The 22,595-nt window shown below is 54.9% G+C and overlaps 1 long non-coding RNA gene across 1 annotated transcript in view; it reads right to left on the reverse strand.

Annotated features, from left to right (window-relative positions):
• Nucleotides 1–1,801: 1,801 nt before the first annotated feature.
• Nucleotides 1,802–22,595, reverse strand: part of LOC148138286 (uncharacterized) — a 70,942-nt gene continuing 50,148 nt past the window's right edge. The window contains exon 2 of the long non-coding RNA XR_015754005.1: nt 1,802–1,988. This is a non-coding gene — a long non-coding RNA (uncharacterized LOC148138286). The remainder of the gene's footprint in view (nt 1,989–22,595) is intronic.

Genomic DNA, 22,595 nt, shown 5'->3' on the forward strand with positions numbered 1-22,595 from the left:
CACCGGGCAGTCTGTGCCCCCTATCGGAGGGGGATTAACCCCCTCACCCACCCTCTCCGCATTTACACACACACCGGGCAGTCTGTTCCCCTTATCGGAGGGGGATTAACCCCCTCACCCACCCTCTCCCCATTTACACACACCGGGCAGTCTGTGCCCCCTATCGGAGGGGGATTAACCCCCTCACCCACCCTCTCCCCATTTACACACACCGGGCAGTCTGTGCCCCCTATCGGAGGGGGATTAACCCCCTCACCCACCCTCTCCCCATTTACACACACACCGGGCAGTCTGTTCCCCCTATCGGAGGGGGATTAACCCCCTCACCCACCCTCTCCCCATTTACACACACACCGGGCAGTCTGTGCCCCCTATCGGAGGGGGATTAACCCCCTCACCCACCCTCTCCCCATTTACACACACACCGGGCAGTCTGTTCCCCCTATCGGAGGGGGATTAACCCCCTCACCCACCCTCTCCCCATTTACACACACACCGGGCAGTCTGTGCCCCCTATCAGAGGGGGATTAACCCCCTCACCCGCCCTCTCCCCATTTACACACACACCGGGCAGTCTATGCCCCCTATCGGAGGGGGATTAACCCCCTCAACCACCCTCTCCCCATTTACACATACACCGGGCAGTCTGTTCCCCCTTATCGGAGGGGGATTAACCCCCTCACCCACCCTCTGCCCATTTACACACACACCGGGCAGTCTATGCCCCCTATCGGAGGGGGATTAACCCCCTCACCCACCCTCTGCCCATTTACACACACACCGGGCAGTCTGTACCCCCTATCGGAGGGGGATTAACCCCCTCAACCACCCTCTCCCCATTTACACACACACCGGGCAGTCTGTGCCCCCTATCGGAGGGGAATTACACCCCTCACCCACCCTCTCCGCATTTACACACACACCGGGCAGTCTGTTCCCCTTATCGGAGGGGGATTAACCCCCTCACCCACCCTCTCCCCATTTACACACACACCGGGCAGTCTGTTCCCACTATCGGAGGGGGATTAACCCCCTCACCCACCCTCTCCCCATTTACACACACACCGGGCAGTCTGTTCCCCCTATCGGAGGGGGATTAACCCCCTCACCCACCCTCTCCCCATTTACACATACACCGGGCAGTCTGTTCCCCCTTATCGGAGGGGGATTAACCCCCTCACCCACCCTCTCCCCATTTACACACACACCGGGCAGTCTGTTCCCCCTATCGGAGGGGGATTAACCCCCTCACCCACCCTCTCCCCATTTACACATACACCGGGCAGTCTGTTCCCCCTTATCGGAGGGGGATTAACCCCCTCACCCACCCTCTCCCCATTTACACACACACCGGGCAGTCTGTTCCCCCTATCGGAGGGGGATTAACCCCCTCACCCACCCTCTGCCCATTTACACACACACCGGGCAGTCTGTTCCCCCTATCCGTGGGGGATTAACCCCCTCACCCACCCTCTCCCCATTTACACACACACTGGGCAGTCTGTTCCCCCTATCGGAGGGGGGGATTAACCCCCTCACCCGCCCTCTCCCCATTTACACACACACCGGGCAGTCTGTTCCCCCTATCGGAGGGGGATTAACCCCCTCACCCACCCTCTCCCCATTTACACACACCGGGCAGTCTGTGCCCCCTATCGGAGGGGGATTAACCCCCACACACACCCTCTCCCCATTTACACACACACCGGGCAGTCTGTTCCCCCTATCGGAGGGGGATTAACCCCCTCACCCGCCCTCTCCCCATTTACACACACACACACATTGCACACAGATTTCCATGTCGAGTTTGGTGAAACAAGTCTCTGTTTAATGGTAGCTTGTTGATTATCTCTCTGGGCGCCGGCTCCCACAGTTAAGCAGCCCAGCTCCTGCCTTCAAACCTCCAGGTTGCGGAATGCGTTTTGCATCTCATCGTGCAGCTGGGCATAATCAGCTTTAATCTTCACCTCACCGTCCTGAACTGGGTCCTGTGGTGGAGTCAGGGAGGGAGACATTGAGGGAGGTGGAGAGAGAGAGAGAGAGAGCGAGAGATAGAGGGAGAGAAAGAGAGAGAGCGAAAGAGAGAGGGGGAGGGAGAGATAGAGAGAAAGAGAGAGAGAATGAGAGAGAGAGAGAAAGAGAGAGAACGAAAGAGAGAGGGGAGGGAGAGATAGAGTGAGACAGAGAAAGAGAGAGAGAGACAGAGAAAAAAAGAGTGAGAAAGAAAGAGAGAGGAGGAGGGAGAGAGAGAGAGAAAGAGAGAGAGAATGAGAGAAAGAGAGAGAGAAAGAAAGAGACAGGGGGAGGGAGATAGAGACAGGTTGAGAGTGAGAGAGAGTGGTGGGGGTGGAGAGAGAGAGAGAGAGACAGAGAGAGATCAATAGAGAGAGAAAAAGCGAGAGAGAAAGGCAGGAGAGAGAGAGAGAGAATCTGGGGTGATTTGATTTAATTTCTTGTAGTCACATGTGCCAAGTTAAAGTGAAAAGTGCTGGTTTGTGCGCTATCCACATGAATACACCAGGGTAACAGAAAGAAGAATATAGTGTTACAGCCACTGTGAACAGGCAGAGAAAGGGGTGGGTCAGAGGGTAACACCACAGCCTCTGAGCAACAGGGATCCGGGTTCGATCGCACCCTCTGGGCAACTGTCTGGGTGGAGTTTGCACATTCTCTCGGGTGCTCCCGTTTTCTCCCAGACTCCAAAGATGTACAGGTTAGGGTGGATTGGTCAAGCTAAATTACCCATAGTGTTCAGGGATGTGTAGGTTAGGGTGGATTGGCCATGCTAAATTACCCATAGTGTTCAGGGATGTGTAGGTTAGGGTGGATTGGCCATGCTAAATTACCCATAGTGTTCAGGGATGTGTAGGTTAGGGTGGATTGGCCATGCTAAATTACCCCATAGTGTTCAGGGATGTGCAGGTTAGGGTGGATTGGCCATGCTAAATTACCCCATAGTGTTCAGGGATGTGCAGGTTAGGGTGGATTGGCCATGCTAAATTACCCCATAGTGCTCAGGGATGTGCAGGTTCGGGTGGATTGGCCATGCTAAATTACCCCATAGGGCTCAGGGATGTGCAGGTTCGGGTGGATTGGCCATGCTAAATTACCCCATAGTGTTCAGGGATGTGCAGGTTAGGGTGGATTGGCCATGCTAAATTACCCATAGTGTTCAGGGATGTGCAGGTTAGGGTGGATTGGCCATGCTAAATTACCCCATAGTGTTCAGGGATGTGCAGGTTAGGGTGGATTGGCCATGCTAAATTACCCCATAGTGCTCTGGGATGTGTAGGTTAGGGTGGATTGGCCATGCTAAATTACCCCATAGTGTTCAGGGATGTGTAGGTTAGGGTGGATTGGCCATGCTAAATTACCCCATAGTGTTCAGGGATGTGTAGGTTAGGGTGGATTGGCCATGCTAAATTACCCCATAGTGTTCAGGGATGTGCAGGTTAGGGTGTAATGGCCATGCTAAATTACCCCATAGTGCTCTGGGATGTGTAGGTTAGGGTGGATGGGCCATGCTAAATTACCCCATAGTGCTCTGGGATGTGTAGGTTAGGGTGGATTGGCCATGCTAAATTACCCCATAGTGTTCAGGGATGTGTGGGTTAGGGTGGAATGGCCATGCTAAATTACACCAAAGTGTTCAGGGATGTGTAGGTTAGGGTGGATTGGCCATGCTAAATTACCCCATAGTGTTCAGGGATGTGTAGGTTAGGGTGTAATGGCCATGCTAAATTACCCCATAGTGCTCTGGGATGTGTAGGTTAGGGTGGATGGGCCATGCTAAATTACCCCATAGTGTTCAGGGATGTGTAGGTTAGAGTGGATTGGCCATGCTAAATTACCCCATAGTGTTCAGGGATGTGTAGGTTAGGGTGGATTGGCCATGCTAAATTACCCCATAGTGTTCAGGGATGTGTGGGTTAGGGTGGAATGGCCATGCTAAATTACACCAAAGTGTTCAGGGATGTGTAGGTTAGGGTGGATTGGCCATGCTAAATTACCCCATAGTGTTCAGGGATGTGCAGGTTAGGGTGGATTGGCCATGCTAAATTACCCATAGTGTTCAGGGATGTGAAGGTTAGGGTGGATTGGCCATGCTAAATTACCCCATAGTGTTCAGGGATGTGTAGGTTAGGGTGGATTGGCCATGCTAAATTACCCATAGTGTTCAGGGATGTGTAGGTTAGGGTGGTTTGGCCATGCTAAATTACCCCATAGTGTTCAGGGATGTGCAGGTTAGGGTGGATTGGCCATGCTAAATTACCCATGGTGTTCAGGGATGTGTAGGTTAGGGTGGTTTGGCCATGCTAAATTACCCCATAGTGTTCAGGGATGTGTGGGTTAGGGTGGATTGGCCATGCTAAATTACCCATAGTGTTCAGGGATGTGCAGGTTAGGGTGAATTGGCCATGCTAAATTACCCCATAGTGTTCAGGGATGTGTAGGTTAGGGTGGAATGGCCATGCTAAATTACCCCATAGTGTTCAGGGATGTGTGGGTTAGGGTGGATTGGCCATGCTAAATTTCCCATAGTGTTCAGGGATGTGTGGGTTAGGGTGGATTGGCCATGCTAAATTACCCCATAGTGTTCAGGGATGTGTGGGTTAGGGTGGATTGGCCATGCTAAATTTCCCATAGTGTTCAGGGATGTGTGGGTTAGGGTGGATTGGCCATGCTAAATTACCCCATAGTGTTCAGGGATGTGCGGGTTAGGGTGGATTGGCCATGCTAAATTACCCATAGTGTTCAGGGATGTGTAGGTTAGGGTGAATTGGCCATGCTAAATTACCCATAGTGTTCAGGGATGTGTAGGTTAGGGTGAATTGGCCATGCTAAATTACCCCATAGTGTTCAGGGATGTGTAGGTTAGGGTGGAATGGCCATGCTAAATTACACCAAAGTGTTCAGGGATGTGTAGGTTAGGGTGGAATGGCCATGCTAAATTACCCCATAGTGTTCAGGGATGTGCGGGTTAAGGTGGATTGGCCATGCTAAATTACCCATAGTGTTCAGGGATGTGCGGGTTAAGGTGGATTGGCCATGCTAAATTACCACATAGTGTTCAGGGATGTGTAGGTTAGGGTGGATTGGCCATGCTAAATTACCCATAGTGTTCAGGGATGTGTAGGTTAGGGTGGATTGGCCATGCTAAATTACCCATAGTGTTCAGGGATGTGTAGGTTAGGGTGGATTGGCCATGCTAAATTACCCATAGTGTTCAGGGATGTGTAGGTTAGGGTGGATTGGCCATGCTAAATTACCCATAATGATCAGGGATGTGTAGGTTAGGGTGGATTGGCCATGCTAAATTACCCATAGTGTTCAGGGATGTGTAGGTTAGGGTGGATTGGCCATGCTAAATTACCCATAGTGATCAGGGATGTGTAGGTTAGGGTGGATTGGCCATGCTAAATTACCCATAGTGTTCAGGGATGTGTAGGTTAGGGTGGATTGGCCATGCTAAATTACCCATAGTGTTCAGGGATGTGTAGGTTAGCTTGAATTGGCCATGCTAAATTACCCATAGTGATCAGGGATGTGTAGGTTAGGGTGGATTGGCCATGCTAAATTACCCATAGTGATCAGGGATGGGCAGGTTGGGGTGGATTGGCCATGCTAAATTACCCCATAGTGTTCAGGGATGTGTAGGTTAGGGTGAATTGGCCATGCTAAATTACCCATAGTGATCAGGGATGTGTAGGTTAGGGTGAATTGGCCATGCTAAATTACCCATAGTGATCAGGGATGTGTAGGTTAGGGTGGATTGGCCATGCTAAATTACCCATAGTGATCAGGGATGTGTAGGTTAGGGTGAATTGGCCATGCTAAATTACCCATAGTGTTCAGGGATGTGTAGGTTAGGGTGAATTGGCCATGCTAAATTACCCATAGTGATCAGGGATGTGTAGGTTAGGGTGAATTGGCCATGCTAAATTACCCATAGTGATCAGGGATGTGCAGGTTAGGGTGGATTGGCCATGCTAAATTACACCAAAGTGTTCAGGGATGTGCAGGTTAGGGGGGATTGGTCATGCTAAATTACCCCATAGTGTTCAGGGATGTGCAGGTTAGGGTGGATTGGCCATGCTAAATTACCCATAGTACTCAGGGATGTGCAGGTTAGGGTTGGATTGGCCATGCTAAATTACCCCATAGTGTTCAGGGATGTGCAGGTTAGGGTGGATTGGCCAGGGGTAAATTACCCATAGTACTCAGGGATGTGCAGGTTAGGGTTGGATTGGCCATGCTAAATTACCCATAGTGTTCAGGGATATGTAGGTTAGGGTGGATTGGCCAGGGGTAAATTACCCATAGTGTTCAGGGATGTGCGGGTTAGGGTGAAGTGGCCATGCTAAATTACCCATAGTGTTCAGGGATGTGTAGGTTAGGGTGGATTGGCCATGCTAAATTACCCATAGTGTTCAGGGATGTGCGGGTTAAGGTGGATTGGCCATGCTAAATTACCCATAGTGTTCAGGGATGTGTAGGTTAGGGTGGATTGGCCAGGGGTAAATTACCCCATAGTGTTCAGGGATGTGCGGGTTAGGGTGGATTGGCCATGCTAAATTACCCATAGTGTTCAGGGATGTGCAGGTTAGGGTGGATTGGCCATGCTAAATTACCCCATAGTGTTCAGGGATGTGTAGGTTAGGGTGGATTGGCCATGCTAAATTACCCCGTAGTGTTCAGGGATATGCGGGTTAGGGTGGATTGGCCATGCTAAATTACCCCATAGTGTTCAGGGATGTGCAGGTTAGGGTGGATTGGCCATGCTAAATTACCCCATAGTGTTCAGGGATGTGTAGGTTAGGGTGGATTGGCCATGCTAAATTACCCATAGTGTTCAGGGATGTGTAGGTTAGGGGTGAATTAGCCATGCTATATTACCCCACAGTGCTCAGGGATGTGTAGGTTAGGGTGGATTGGCCATGCTAAATTACCCATAGTGTTCAGGGATGTGTAGGTTAAGGGTGAATTAGCCATGCTATATTACCCCATAGTGCTCAGGGATGTGTAGGTTAGGGTGGATTGGCCATGCTAAATTACCCCATAGTGTTCAGGGATGTGTAGATTAGGGTGGATTAGCCATGCTAAATTACCCATAGTGTTCAGGGATGTGTAGGTTAGGATGGATTGGCCATGCTACATTCCCCATAGTGTTCAGGGATGTGTAGGTTAGGGTGGATTGGCCATGCTAAATTACCCATAGTGTTCAGGGATGTGTAGGTTAGGGTGGATTGGCTATGATAAATTACCCCATAGTGCTCAGGGATGTGTAGGTTAGGGTGGATTGGCCATGCTAAATTACCCATAGTGCTCAGGGATGTGCAGGTTAGGGTTGGGTTGGCCATGCTAAATTACCCATAGTGTTCAGGGATGTGTAGGTTAGGGTGAATTGGCCATGCTAAATTACCCCATAGTGTTCAGGGATGTGCAGGTTGGGGTGGGTTGGCCATGCTAAATTACCCCATAGTGCTCAGGGATGTGTAGGTTAGGGTGGGTTGGCCATGCTAAATTACCCCATAGTGCTCAGGGATGTGCAGGTTAGGGTGGATTGGCCATGCTAAATTACCCATAGTGTTCAGGGATGTGCAGGTTAGGGTTGGATTGGCCATGCTAAATTACCCATAGTGTTCAGGGATGTGGAGGTTAGGGTGGAGTGGCCATGCTATATTACCCCGTAGTGCTCAGGGATGTGTAGGTTAGGGTGGATTGGCCATGCTAAATTACCCCATAGTGTTCAGGGATGTGCAGGTTAGGGTGGATTGACCATGTTAAATTACCCCATAGTGTCCAGGGATGTGTAGGTTAGGGTGGATTGACCTTGCTAAATTACCCATAGTGTTCAGGGATGTGGAGGTTAGGGTGGATTGGCCTTGGGAAAAGCAGGGTTACAGTGTTAGGGATGGGTTACTCTTCAGAGGGTCGAAATGTACTTGTTAGGCCGAAGGGCCTGTTTCCACAGTGTATGGAATCTGAGGAATTGAAATATATGATAGGCCCGGTGTTAAGTCTGATAGCAACGGTGAAGGAGCTGTTTCTGAATCTGACAACACAAGTTTTCAAACCTTTGTATCTTCTGCCCAAATGAAGACAGAATATCCGGGTGGGAGTCAGAGAAGTGAGTTAAATTCCCAGCAGGCACTGGGAAACATGCGTTCAATTCTTGGAGGGGGAGTTGGGAGAACTGAGTGAAATTCCCAGCAGACGGGGGGAGGAGGTCTGAGGTGGGGAGCAGGGAGTTAAACTTCTAGCAGACAGTGGGGTGTGAGGTGGGGAGCAGGGAGTTAAATTCCCAGCAGACAGTGGGGTGTGAGGTGGGGAGCAGGGAGTTAAACTTCTAGCAGACAGTGGGGTGTGAGGTGGGGAGCAGGGAGTTAAATTCCCAGCAGACAGGGGGGTGTGAGGTGGGGAGCAGGGAGTTAAATTCCCAGCAGACAGGGGGGTGTGAGGTGGGGAGCAGGGAGTTAAATTCCCAGCAGACAGTGGGGTGTGAGGTGGGGAGCAGGGAGTTAAACTTCTAGCAGACAGTGGGGTGTGAGGTGGGGAGCAGGGAGTTAAATTCCCAGCAGACAGGGGGGTGTGAGGTGGGGAGCAGGGAGTTAAATTCCCAGCAGACAGGGGGGTGTGAGGTGGGGAGCAGTGAGTTAAACTTCTAGCAGACAGGGGGGTGTGAGGTGGGGAGCAGTGAGTTATATTCCCAGCAGACAGAGGGGTGTGAGGTGGGGAGCAGTGAGTTAAACTTCGAGCAGACAGAGGGGTGTGAGGTGGGGCGCAGTGAGTTAAATTCCCAGCAGACAGGGGGGTGTGAGGTGGGGAGCAGTGAGTTAAATTCCCAGCAGACAGAGGGGTGTGAGGTGGGGAGCAGGGAGTTAAACTTCTAGCAGACAGAGGGGTGTGAGGTGGGGAGCAGTGAGTTAAATTCCCAGCAGACAGTGGGGTGTGAGGTGGGGAGCAGGGAGTTAAATTCCCAGCAGACAGAGGGGTGTGAGGTGGGGAGCAGGGAGTTAAACTTCTAAAAGACAGAGGGGTGTGAGGTGGGGAGCAAGGAGTTAAATTCCCAGCAGACAGAGGGGTGTGAAGTGGGGAGCAGGGAGTTAAATTCCCAGCAGACAGTGGGGTGTGAGGTGGGGAGCAGGGAGTTAAACTTCTAGCAGACAGAGGGGTGTGAGGTGGGGAGCAGTGAGTTAAATTCCCAGCAGACAGGGGGGTGTGAGGTGGGGAGCAGTGAGTTAAATTCCCAGCAGACAGGGGGGTGTGAGGTGGGGAGCAGGGAGTTAAACTTCTAGCAGACAGTTAGGTGTGAAGTGGGGAGCAGGGAGTTAAATTCCCAGCAGACAGGGGGGTGTGAGGTGGGGAGCAGTGAGTTAAATTCCCAGCAGTCAGAGGGGTGTGAGGTGGGGAGCAGTGAGTTAAATTCCAGCAGACAGAGGGGTGTGGGGTGGGGAGCAGGGAGTTCAATTCCCAGCAGACAGGGGGGTGTGAGGTGGGGAGCAGTGAGTTAAACTTCTAGCAGACAGAGGGGTGTGAGGTGGGGAGCAGTGAGTTAAATTCCCAGCAGACAGAGGGGTGTGAGGTCGGGAGCAGTGAGTTAAATTCCCAGCAGACAGAGGGGTGTGAGGTGGGGAGCAGGGAGTTAAATTCCCAGCAGACAGAGGGGTGTGAGGTGGGGAGCAGGGAGTTAAATTCCCAGCAGACAGAGGGGTGTGAGGTGGGGAGCAGTGAGTTAAATTCCCAGCAGACAGGGGGGTGTGAGGTGGGGAGCAGTGAGTTAAACTTCTAGCAGACAGAGGGGTGTGAGGTGGGGAGCAGTGAGTTAAATTCCCAGCAGACAGAGGGGTGTGAGGTGGGGAGCAGTGAGTTAAATTCCCAGCAGACAGAGGGGTGTGAGGTGGGGAGCAGTGAGTTAAATTCCCAGCAGACAGGGGGGTGTGAGGTGGGGAGCAGGGAGTTAAATTCCCAGCAGACAGAGGGGTGTGAGGTGGGGAGCAGGGAGTTAAACTTCTAGCAGACAGGGGGGTGTGAGGTGGGGAGCAGGGAGTTAAATTCCCAGCAGATAGGGGGGTGTGAGGTGGGGAGCAGGGAGTTAAATTCCCCGCAGACAGAGGGGTGTGAGGTGGGGAGCAGGGAGTTAAACTTCTCGCAGACAGAGGGGTGTGAGGTGGGGAGCAGGGAGTTAAATTCCCAGCAGACAGAGGGGTGTGAGGTGGGGAGCAGGGAGTTAAATTACCAGCAGATAGGGGGGTGTGAGGTGGGGAGCAGGGAGTTAAATTCCCAGCAGACAGAGGGGTGTGAGGTGGGGAGCAGGGAGTTAAACTTCTCGCAGACAGAGGGGTGTGAGGTGGGGAGCAGGGAGTTAAATTACCAGCAGATAGGGGGGTGTGAGGTGGGGAGCAGGGAGTTAAATTCCCAGCAGACAGAGGGGTGTGAGGTGGGGAGCAGGGAGTTAAACTTCTCGCAGACAGAGGGGTGTGAGGTGGGGAGCAGTGAGTTAAATTCCCAGCAGACAGAGGGGTGTGAGGTGGGGAGCAGGGAGTTAAATTCCCAGGAGACAGAGGGGTGTGAGGTGGGGAGCAGGGAGTTAAATTACCAGCAGATAGGGGGGTGTGAGGTGGGGAGCAGGGAGTTAAATTCCCAGCAGACAGAGGGGTGTGAGGTGGGGAGCAGGGAGTTAAACTTCTCGCAGACAGAGGGGTGTGAGGTGGGGAGCAGTGAGTTAAATTCCCAGCAGACAGGGGGGTGTGAGGTGGGGAGCAGGGAGTTAAATTCCCAGCAGATAGGGGGGTGTGAGGTGGGGAGCAGGGAGTTAAATTCCCCGCAGACAGAGGGGTGTGAGGTGGGGAGCAGGCAGTTAAACTTCTCGCAGACAGAGGGGTGTGAGGTGGGGAGCAGGGAGTTAAATTCCCAGCAGACAGAGGGGTGTGAGGTGGGGAGCAGGGAGTTAAATTACCAGCAGATAGGGGGGTGTGAGGTGGGGAGCAGGGAGTTAAATTCCCAGCAGACAGAGGGGTGTGAGGTGGGGAGCAGGGAGTTAAACTTCTCGCAGACAGAGGGGTGTGAGGTGGGGAGCAGGGAGTTAAATTACCAGCAGATAGGGGGGTGTGAGGTGGGGAGCAGGGAGTTAAATTCCCAGCAGACAGAGGGGTGTGAGGTGGGGAGCAGGGAGTTAAACTTCTCGCAGACAGAGGGGTGTGAGGTGGGGAGCAGTGAGTTAAATTCCCAGCAGACAGAGGGGTGTGAGGTGGGGAGCAGGGAGTTAAATTCCCAGCAGACAGAGGGGTGTGAGGTGGGGAGCAGGGAGTTAAACTTCTAGCAGACAGAGGGGTGTGAGGTGGGGAGCAGTGAGATAAATTCCCAGCAGACAGTGGGGTGTGAGGTGGGGAGCAGTGAGTTAAATTCCCAGCAGACAGAGGGGTGTGAGGTGGGGAGCAGTGAGTTAAATTCCCAGCAGACAGGGGGGTGTGAGGTGGGGAGCAGGGAGTTAAACTTCTAGCAGACAGGGGGGTGTGAGGTGGGGAGCAGGGAGTTAAATTCCCAGCAGACAGAGGGGTGTGAGGTGGGGAGCAGGGAGTTAAACTTCTAGCAGACAGAGGGGTGTGAGGTGGGGAGCAGGGAGTTAAATTCCCAGCAGACAGAGGGGTGTGAGGTGGGGAGCAGGGAGTTAAACTTCTAGCAGACAGAGGGGTGTGAGGTGGGGAGCAGGGAGTTAAATTCCCAGCAGACAGGGGGGTGTGAGGTGGGGAGCAGTGAGTTATATTCCCAGCAGACAGAGGGGTGTGAGGTGGGGAGCAGGGAGTTAAACTTCTCGCAGACAGAGGGGTGTGAGGTGGGGAGCAGGGAGTTAAATTCCCAGCAGACAGAGGGGTGTGAGGTGGGGAGCAGGGAGTTAAACTTCTCGCAGACAGAGGGGTGTGAGGTGGGGAGCAGGGAGTTAAATTCCCAGCAGACAGAGGGGTGTGAGGTGGGGAGCAGGGAGTTAAACTTCTAGCAGACAGGGGGGTGTGAGGTGGGGAGCAGTGAGTTAAATTCCCAGCAGACAGAGGGGTGTGAGGTGGGGAGCAGTGAGTTAAACTTCTAGCAGACAGGGGGGTGTGAGGTGGGGAGCAGTGAGTTAAATTCCCAGCAGACAGAGGGGTGTGAGGTGGGGAGCAGGGAGTTAAATTCCCAGCAGACAGAGGGGTGTGAGGTGGGGAGCTGGGAGTTAAATTCCCAGCAGACAGAGGGGTGTGAGGTGGGGAGCAGGGAGTTAAACTTCTAGCAGACAGGGGGGTGTGAGGTGGGGAGCAGTGAGTTAAATTCCCAGCAGACAGAGGGGTGTGAGGTGGGGAGCAGGGAGTTAAACTTCTAGCAGACAGACGGGTGTGAGGTGGGGAGCAGGGAGTTAAATTCCCAGGAGACAGAGGGGTGTGAGGTGGGGAGCAGTGAGTTAAATTCCCAGCAGACAGGGGTGTGAGGTGGGGAGCAGGGAGTTAAACTTCTAGGAGACAGGGGGGTGTGAGGTGGGGAGCAGGGAGTTAAATTCCCAGCAGACAGCGGGGTGTGAGGTGGGGAGCAGGGAGTTAAACTTCTAGCAGACAGAGGGGTGTGAGGTGGGGAGCAGGGAGTTAAATTCCCAGCAGACAGTGGGGTGTGAGGTGGGGAGCAGTGAGTTAAATTCCCAGCAGACAGGGGGGTGTGAGGTGGGGAGCAGGGAGTTAAACTTCTAGGAGACAGGGGGGTGTGAGGTGGGGAGCAGGGAGTTAAATTCCCAGCAGACAGCGGGGTGTGAGGTGGGGAGCAGGGAGTTAAACTTCTAGCAGACAGAGGGGTGTGAGGTGGGGAGCAGGGAGTTAAATTCCCAGCAGACAGGGGGGTGTGAGGTGGGGAGCAGGGAGTTAAATTCCCAGCAGACAGGGGGGTGTGAGGTGGGGAGCAGTGAGTTAAATTCCCAGCAGACAGAGGGGTGTGAGGTGGGGGGCAGTGAGTTAAATTCCCAGCAGACAGAGGGGTGTGAGGTGGGGAGCAGGGAGTTAAATTCCCAGCAGACAGAGGGGTGTGAGGTGGGGAGCAGGGAGTTAAACTTCTAGGAGACAGGGGGGTGTGAGGTGGGGAGCAGTGAGTTAAACTTCTAGCAGACAGAGGGGTGTGAGGTGGGGAGCAGGGAGTTAAATTCCCAGCAGACAGGGGGGTGTGAGGTGGGGAGCAGGGAGTTAAACTTCTAGCAGACAGAGGGGTGTGAGGTGGGGAGCAGGGAGTTAAATTCCCAGGAGACGGGGGGGTGTGAGGTGGGGAGCAGGGAGTTAAATTCCCAGCAGACAGGGGGGTGTGAGGTGGGGAGCAGGGAGTTAAATTCCCAGGAGACAGGGGGGTGTGAGGTGGGGAGCAGGGAGTTAAACTTCTAGCAGACAGGGGGGTGTGAGGTGGGGAGCAGGGACTTAAATTCCCAGCAGACAGGGGGGTGTGAGGTGGGGAGCAGGGAGTTAAATTCCCAGCAGACAGAGGGGTGTGAGGTGGGGAGCAGTGAGTTAAATTCCCAGCAGACAGGAGGGTGTGAGGTGGGGAGCAGGGAGTTAAACTTCTAGCAGACAGACGGGTGTGAGGTGGGGAGCAGGGAGTTAAATTCCCAGCAGACAGGGGGGTGTGAGGTGGGGAGCAGGGAGTTAAATTCCCAGCAGACAGAGGGGTGTGAGGTGGGGAGCAGGGAGTTAAATTCCCAGCAGACAGAGGGGTGTGAGGTGGGGAGCAGGGAGTGAAATTCCCAGCAGACAGGGGGGTGTGAGGTGGGGAGCAGGGAGTTAAACTTCTAGCAGACAGAGGGGTGTGAGGTGGGGAGCAGTGAGTTAAATTCCCAGCAGACAGGGGGGTGTGAGGTGGGGAGCAGGGAGTTAAACTTCTAGCAGACAGAGGGGTGTGAGGTGGGGAGCAGTGAGTTAAATTCCCAGCAGACAGAGGGGTGTGAGGTGGGGAGCAGGGAGTGAAATTCCCAGCAGACAGGGGGGTGTGAGGTGGGGAGCAGGGAGTTAAACTTCTAGCAGACAGAGGGGTGTGAGGTGGGGAGCAGTGAGTTAAATTCCCAGCAGACAGAGGGGTGTGAGGTGGGGAGCAGGGAGTTAAATTCCCAGCAGACAGGGGGGTGTGAGGTGGGGAGCAGGGAGTTAAACTTCTAGCAGACAGAGGGGTGTGAGGTGGGGAGCAGTGAGTTAAATTCCCAGCAGACAGGAGGGTGTGAGGTGGGGAGCAGGGAGTTAAACTTCTAGCAGACAGAGGGGTGTGAGGTGGGGAGCAGGGAGTTAAATTCCCAGCAGACAGGGGGGTGTGAGGTGGGGAGCAGGGAGTTAAACTTCGAGCAGACAGAGGGGTGTGAGGTGGGGAGCAGGGAGTTAAATTCCCAGCAGACAGGGGGGTGTGAGGTGGGGAGCAGGGAGTTAAACCTCTCGCAGACAGAGGGGTGTGAGGTGGGGTGCAGGGAGTTAAATTCCCAGCAGACAGTGGGGTGTGAGGTGGGGAGCAGGGAGTTAAATTCCCAGCAGACAGGGGGGTGTGAGGTGGGGAGCAGGGAGTTAAACCTCTCGCAGACAGAGGGGTGTGAGGTGGGGAGCAGGGAGTTAAATTCCCAGCAGACAGGGGGGTGTGAGGTGGGGAGCAGTGAGTTAAATTCCCAGCAGACAGGGGGGTGTGAGGTGGGGAGCAGTGAGTTAAATTCCCAGCAGACAGGGGGGTGTGAGGTGGGGAGCAGGGAGTTAAATTCCCAGCAGACAGAGGGGTGTGAGGTGGGGAGCAGTGAGTTAAATTCCCAGCAGACAGGGGGGTGTGAGGTGGGGAGCAGGGAGTTAAATTCCCAGCAGACAGGGGGGTGTGAGGTGGGGAGCAGTGAGTTAAATTCCCAGCAGACAGAGGGGTGTGAGGTGGGGAGCAGGGAGTTAAATTCCCAGCAGACAGAGGGTGTGAGGTGGGGAGCAGGGAGTTAAACTTCTCGCAGACAGAGGGGTGTGAGGTGGGGAGCAGTGAGTTAAATTCCCAGCAGACAGAGGGGTGTGAGGTGGGGAGCAGGGAGTTAAATTCCCAGCAGACAGTGGGGTGTGAGGTGGGGAGCAGGGAGTTAAACTTCTAGCAGACAGTGGGGTGTGAGGTGGGGAGCAGGGAGTTAAATTCCCAGCAGACAGAGGGGTGTGAGGTGGGGAGCAGGGAGTTAAATTCCCAGCAGACAGAGGGGTGTGAGGTGGGGAGCAGGGAGTGAAATTCCCAGCAGACAGTGGGGTGTGAGGTGGGGAGCAGGGAGTTAAACTTCTAGCAGACAGAGGGGGTGTGAGGTGGGGAGCAGGGAGTTAAATTCCCAGCAGACAGAGGGGTGTGAGGTGGGGAGCAGTGAGTTAAATTCCCAGCAGACAGAGGGGTGTGAGGTGGGGAGCAGTGAGTTAAATTCCCAGCAGACAGGGGGGTGTGAGGTGGGGAGCAGGGAGTTAAATTCCCAGCAGACAGGGGGGTGTGAGGTGGGGAGCAGTGAGTTAAATTCCCAGCAGACAGAGGGGAGTGAGTTGGGGAGCAGGGAGTTAAACCTCTAGCAGACAGAGGGGTGTGAGGTGGGGAGCAGCGAGTTAAATTCCCAGCAGACAGAGGGGTGTGAGGTGGGGAGCAGTGAGTTAAATTCCCAGCAGACAGAGGGGTGTGAGGTGGGGAGCAGGGAGTTAAACTTCTAGCAGACGGGGGGGGGGGGGGGAGGGGGGGGGGGGGGGGGTGAGGTGGGGAGCAGTGAGTTAAATTCCCAGCAGACAGAGGGGTGTGAGGTGGGGAGCAGGGAGTTAAACTTCTAGCAGACAGGGGGGTGTGAGGTGGGGAGCAGGGAGTTAAATTCCCAGCAGATAGGGGGGTGTGAGGTGGGGAGCAGGGAGTTAAATTCCCAGCAGACAGAGGGGTGTGAGGTGGGGAGCAGGGGGTTAAACTTCTCGCAGACAGAGGGGTGTGAGGTGGGGAGCAGGGAGTTAAATTCCCAGCAGACAGGGGGGTGTGAGGTGGGGAGCAGGGAGTTAAATTACCAGCAGATAGGGGGGTGTGAGGTGGGGAGCAGGGAGTTAAATTCCCAGCAGACAGAGGGGTGTGAGGTGGGGAGCAGGGAGTTAAACTTCTCGCAGACAGAGGGGTGTGAGGTGGGGAGCAGGGAGTTAAATTCCCAGCAGACAGAGGGGTGTGAGGTGGGGAGCAGGGAGTTAAACTTCTAGCAGACAGAGGGGTGTGAGGTGGGGAGCAGGGAGTTAAATTCCCAGCAGACAGAGGGGTGTGAGGTGGGGAGCAGGGAGTTAAACTTCTAGCAGACAGTGGGGTGTGAGGTGGGGAGCAGGGAGTAAAATTCCCAGCAGACAGGGGGGTGTGAGGTGGGGAGCAGGGAGTTAAATTCCCAGCAGACAGAGGGGTGTGAGGTGGGGAGCAGGGAGTTAAACTTCTTGCAGACAGGGGGGTGTGAGGTGGGGAGCAGGGAGTTATATTCCCAGCAGACAGAGGGGTGTGAGGTGGGGAGCAGGGAGTTAAATTCCCAGCAGACAGAGGGGTGTGAGGTGGGGAGCAGGGAGTTAAACTTCTAGCAGACAGAGGTGTGTGAGGTGGGGAGCAGGGAATTAAATTCCCAGCAGACAGAGGGGTGTGAGGTGGGGAGCAGGGCGTTAAACTTCTAGCAGACAGAGGGGTGTGAGGTGGGGAGCAGGGAGTTAAATTCCCAGCAGACAGAGGGAGTGTGAGGTGGGGAGCAGGGAGTTAAACTTCTAGCAGACAGGGGGGTGTGAGGTGGGGAGCAGTGAGTTAAATTCCCAGCAGACAGGGGGGTGTGAGGTGGGGAGCAGGGAGTTAAACTTCTAGCAGACAGGGGGGTGTGAGGTGGGGAGCAGGGAGTTATATTCCCAGCAGACAGGGGGGTGTGAGGTGGGGAACAGGGAGTTAAATTCCCAGCAGACAGGGGGGTGTGAGGTGGGGAGCAGTGAGTTATATTCCCAGCAGACAGAGGGGTGTGAGGTGGGGAGCAGTGAGTTAAATTCCCAGCAGACAGAGGGGTGTGAGGTGGGGAGCAGTGAGTTAAATTCCCAACAGACAGAGGGGTGTGAGGTGGGGAGCAGTGAGTTAAACTTCTAGCAGACAGAGCGGTGTGAGGTGGGGAGCAGGGAGTTAAATTCCCAGCAGACAGTGGGGTGTGAGGTGGGGAGCAGGGAGTTAAATTCCCAGCAGACAGGGGGGTGTGAGGTGGGGAGCAGGGAGTTAAATTCCCAGCAGACAGTGGGGTGTGAGGTGGGGAGCAGGGAGTTAAATTCCCAGCAGACAGAGGGGTGTGAGGTGGGGAGCAGTGAGTTAAATTCCAGCAGACAGAGGGGTGTGAGGTGGGGAGCAGGGAGTTAAATTCCCAGCAGACAGTGGGGTGTGAGGTGGGGAGCAGGGAGTTAAATTCCAGCAGACAGAGGGGTGTGAGGTGGGAAGCAGTGAGTTAAATTCCCAGCAGACAGAGGGGTGTGAGGTGGGGAGCAGTGAGTTAAATTCCCAGCAGACAGAGGGGTGTGAGGTGGGGAGCAGGGAGTTAAACTTCTAGCAGACAGGGGGGTGTGAGGTGGGGAGCAGGGAGTTAAATTCCCAGCAGACAGGGGTGTGTGAGGTGGGGAGCAAGGAGTTAAATTCCCAGCAGACAGAGGGGTGTGAGGTGGGGAGCAGTGAGTTAAATTCCAGCAGACAGAGGGGTGTGAGGTGGGGAGCAGTGAGTTAAATTCCCAGCAGACAGAGGGGTGTGAGGTGGGGAGCAGTGAGTTAAATTCCCAGCAGACAGAGGGGTGTGAGGTGGGGAGCAGGGAGTTAAACTTCTAGCAGACAGAGGGGTGTGAGGTGGGGAGCAGGGAGTTAAATTCCCAGCAGACAGAGGGGTGTGAGGTGGGGAGCAGGGAGTTATATTCCCAGCAGACAGAGGGGTGTGAGGTGGGGAGCAGTGAGTTAAACTTCTAGCAGACAGAGGGGTGTGAGGTGGGGAGCAGGGAGTTAAATTCCCAGCAGACAGAGGGGTGTGAGGTGGGGAGCAGGGAGTTATATTCCCAGCAGACAGAGGGGTGTGAGGTGGGGAGCAGGGAGTTAAACTTCTAGCAGACAGTGGGGTGTGAGGTGGGGAGCAGGGAGTTAAACTTCGAGCAGACAGGGGGGTGTGAGGTGGGGAGCAGGGAGTTAAATTCCCAGCAGACAGAGGGGTGTGAGGTGGGGAGCAGGGAGTTAATCTTCGAGCAGACAGGGGGGTGTGAGGTGGGGAGCAGGGAGTTAAATTCCCAGCAGACAGAGGGGTGTGAGGTGGGGAGCAGGGAGTTAAACTTCTAGCAGACAGTGGGGTGTGAGGTGGGGAGCAGGGAGTTAAATTCCCAGCAGACAGCAGGGTGTGAGGTGGGGAGCAGGGAGTTAAATTCCCAGCAGACAGTGGGGTGTGAGGTGGGGAGCAGGGAGTTAATCTTCTAGCAGACAGGGGGGTGTGAGGTGGGGAGCAGGGAGTTAAATTCCCAGCAGACAGGGGGGTGTGAGGTGGGGAGCAGTGAGTGAAATTCCCAGCAGACAGGGGGGTGTGAGGTGGGGAGCAGGGAGTTAAATTCCCCGCAGGCAGGGGTGTGTGAGGTGGGGAGCAGTGAGTTAAATTCCCAGCAGACAGTGGGGTGTGAGGTGGGGAGCAGGGAGTTAAACTTCTAGCAGACAGGGGGGTGTGAGGTGGGGAGCAGGGATTTAAATTCCCAGCAGACAGAGGGGTGTGAGGTGGGGAGCAGGGAGTTAAATTCCCAGCAGACAGAGGGGTGTGAGGTGGGGAGCAGTGAGTTAAATTCCCAGCAGACAGGGGGGTGTGAGGTGGGGAGCAGGGAGTTAAACTTCTAGCAGACAGAGGGGTGTGAGGTGGGGAGCAGGGAGTTAAATTCCCAGCAGACAGAGGGGTGTGAGGTGGGGAGCAGGGAGTTAAACTTCTAGCAGACAGAGGGGTGTGAGGTGGGGAGCAGTGAGTTAAATTCCCAGCAGACAGTGGGGTGTGAGGTGGGGAGCAGGGAGTTAAACCTCTAGCAGACAGAGGGGTGTGAGGTGGGGAGCAGTGAGTTAAATTCCCAGCAGACAGGGGGGTGTGAGGTGGGGAGCAGGGAGTTAAACTTCTAGCAGACTGAGGGGTGTGAGGTGGGGAGCAGGGAGTTAAATTCCCAGCAGACAGAGGGGTGTGAGGTGGGGAGCAGGGAGTTAAACTTCTAGCAGACAGAGGGGTGTGAGGTGGGGAGCAGGGAGTTAAACTTCTAGCAGACAGGGGGGTGTGAGGTGGGGAGCAGGGAGTTAAATTCCCAGCAGACAGAGGGGTGTGAGGTGGGGAGCAGGGAGTTAAATTCCCAGCAGACAGAGGGGTGTGAGGTGGGGAGCAGGGAGTTAAACTTCTAGCAGACAGAGGGGTGTGAGGTGGGGAGCAGGGAGTTAAACTTCTAGCAGACAGTGGGGTGTGAGGTGGGGAGCAGGGAGTTAAATTCCCAGCAGACAGGGGGGTGTGAGGTGGGGAGCAGGGAGTTAAATTCCCAGCAGACAGAGGGGTGTGAGGTGGGGAGCAGTGAGTTAAATTCCAGCAGACAGAGGGGTGTGAGGTGGGGAGCAGTGAGTTAAATTCCCAGCAGACAGGGGGGTGTGAGGTGGGGAGCAGTGAGTTAAATTCCCAGCAGACAGGGGGGTGTGAGGTGGGGAGCAGTGAGTTAAACTTCTAGCAGACAGAGGGGTGTGAGGTGGGGAGCAGGGAGTTAAATTCCCAGCAGACAGTGGGGTGTGAGGTGGGGAGCAGGGAGTTAAATTCCCAGCAGACAGGGGGGTGTGAGGTGGGGAGCAGGGAGTTAAATTCCCAGCAGACAGAGGGGTGTGAGGTGGGGAGCAGTGAGTTAAATTCCAGCAGACAGAGGGGTGTGAGGTGGGGAGCAGTGAGTTAAATTCCCAGCAGACAGAGGGGTGTGAGGTGGGGAGCAGTGAGTTAAATTCCCAGCAGACAGAGGGGTGTGAGGTGGGGAGCAGGGAGTTAAACTTCTAGCAGACAGGGGTGTGTGAGGTGGGGAGCAGGGAGTTAAATTCCCAGCAGACAGGGGGGTGTGAGGTGGGGAGCAGGGAGTTAAATTCCCAGCAGACAGAGGGGTGTGAGGTGGGGAGCAGTGAGTTAAATTCCAGCAGACAGAGGGGTGTGAGGTGGGGAGCAGTGAGTTAAATTCCCAGCAGACAGAGGGGTGTGAGGTGGGGAGCAGTGAGTTAAATTCCCAGCAGACAGAGGGGTGTGAGGTGGGGAGCAGGGAGTTAAACTTCTAGCAGACAGAGGGGTGTGAGGTGGGGAGCAGGGAGTTAAATTCCCAGCAGACAGAGGGGTGTGAGGTGGGGAGCAGGGAGTTAAATTCCCAGCAGACAGAGGGGTGTGAGGTGGGGAGCAGTGAGTTAAATTCCCAGCAGACAGTGGGGTGTGAGGTGGGGAGCAGGGAGTTAAATTCCCAGCAGACAGGGGGGTGTGAGGTGGGGAGCAGGGAGTTAAATTCCCAGCAGACAGGGGGGTGTGAGGTGGGGAGCAGGGAGTTAAATTCCCAGCAGACAGAGGGGTGTGAGCTGGGGAGCAGTGAGTTAAATTCCAGCAGACAGAGGGGTGTGAGGTGGGGAGCAGTGAGTTAAATTCCCAGCAGACAGAGGGGTGTGAGGTGGGGAGCAGTGAGTTAAATTCCCAGCAGACAGAGGGGTGTGAGGTGGGGAGCAGGGAGTTAAACTTCTAGCAGACAGGGGGGTGTGAGGTGGGGAGCAGGGAGTTAAATTCCCAGCAGACAGGGGGGTGTGAGGTGGGGAGCAGGGAGTTAAACTTCTAGCAGACAGAGGGGTGTGAGGTGGGGAGCAGGGAGTTAAATTCCCAGCAGACAGGGGGGTGTGAGGTGGGGAGCAGGGAGTTAAATTCCCAGCAGACAGAGGGGTGTGAGGTGGGGAGCAGGGAGTTAAATTCCCAGCAGACAGGGGGGTGTGAGGTGGGGAGCAGTGAGTTAAATTCCCAGCAGACAGGGGGTTGTGAGGTGGGGAGCAGGGAGTTAAACTTCTAGCAGACAGGGGGGTGTGAGGTGGGGAGCAGTGAGTTAAATTCCCAGCAGACAGGGGGGTGTGAGGTGGGGAGCAGTGAGTTAAATTCCCAGCAGACAGGGGGTTGTGAGGTGGGGAGCAGGGAGTTAAACTTCTAGCAGACAGGGGGGTGTGAGGTGGGGAGCAGTGAGTTAAATTCCCAGCAGACAGGGGGGTGTGAGGTGGGGAGCAGTGAGTTAAATTCCCAGCAGACAGGGGGTTGTGAGGTGGGGAGCAGGGAGTTAAACTTCTAGCAGACAGGGGGGTGTGAGGTGGGGAGCAGTGAGTTAAATTCCCAGCAGACAGAGGGGTGTGAGGTGGGGAGCAGGGAGTTAAATTCCCAGCAGACAGGGGGGTGTGAGGTGGGGAGCAGGGAGTTAAACTTCTAGCAGACAGAGGGGTGTGAGGTGGGGAGCAGGGAGTTAAATTCCCAGCAGACAGGGGGGTGTGAGGTGGGGATCAGGGAGTTAAATTCCCAGCAGACAGGGGGGTGTGAGGTGGGGAGCAGGGAGTTAAATTCCCAGCAGACAGAGGGGTGTGAGGTGGGGAGCAGGGAGTTAAATTCCCAGCAGACAGAGGGGTGTGAGGTGGGGAGCAGGGAGTTAAATTCCCAGCAGACAGGGGGGTGTGAGGTGGGGAGCAGGGAGTTAAACTTCTAGCAGACAGAGGGGTGTGAGGTGGGGAGCAGGGAGTTAAATTCCCAGCAGACAGGGGGGTGTGAGGTGGGGAGCAGGGAGTTAAATTCCCAGCAGACAGGGGGGTGTGAGGTGGGGAGCAGGGAGTTAAATTCCCAGCAGACAGCGGGGTGTGAGGTGGGGAGCAGGGAGTTAAACTTCTAGCAGACAGGGGGGTGTGAGGTGGGGAGCAGTGAGTTAAATTCCCAGCAGACAGGGGGGTGTGAGGTGGGGAGCAGGGAGTTAAATTCCCAGCAGACAGGGGGGTGTGAGGTGGGGAGCAGGGAGTTAAACTTCTAGCAGACAGCGGGGTGTGAGGTGGGGAGCAGGGAGTTAAATTCCCAGCAGACAGGGGGGTGTGAGGTGGGGAGCAGGGAGTTAAATTCCCAGCAGACAGAGGGGTGTGAGGTGGGGAGCAGTGAGTTAAATGCCCAGCAGACAGAGGGGTGTGAGGTGGGGAGCAGTGAGTTAAATTCCCAGCAGACAGAGGGGTGTGAGGTGGGGAGCAGGGAGTTAAACTTCTAGCAGACAGGGGGGTGTGAGGTGGGGAGCAGGGAGTTAAATTCCCAGCAGACAGGGGGGTGTGAGGTGGGGAGCAGGGAGTTAAATTCCCAGCAGACAGGGGGGTGTGAGGTGGGGAGCAGGGAGTTAAATTCCCAGCAGACAGAGGGGTGTGAGGTGGGGAGCAGTGAGTTAAATGCCCAGCAGACAGAGGGGTGTGAGGTGGGGAGCAGTGAGTTAAATTCCCAGCAGACAGAGGGGTGTGAGGTGGCGAGCAGGGAGTTAAACTTCTAGCAGTCAGGGGGGTGTGAGGTGGGGAGCAGGGAGTTAAATTCCCAGCAGACA

The sequence above is a fragment of the Chiloscyllium plagiosum genome, unplaced genomic scaffold (assembly GCF_037043375.1).
Source record: "Chiloscyllium plagiosum isolate Xiang-an unplaced genomic scaffold, Cpla_swu_hap1 HiC_scaffold_40, whole genome shotgun sequence".
In the NCBI taxonomy this organism is placed as follows: Eukaryota; Metazoa; Chordata; class Chondrichthyes; order Orectolobiformes; family Hemiscylliidae; genus Chiloscyllium; species Chiloscyllium plagiosum.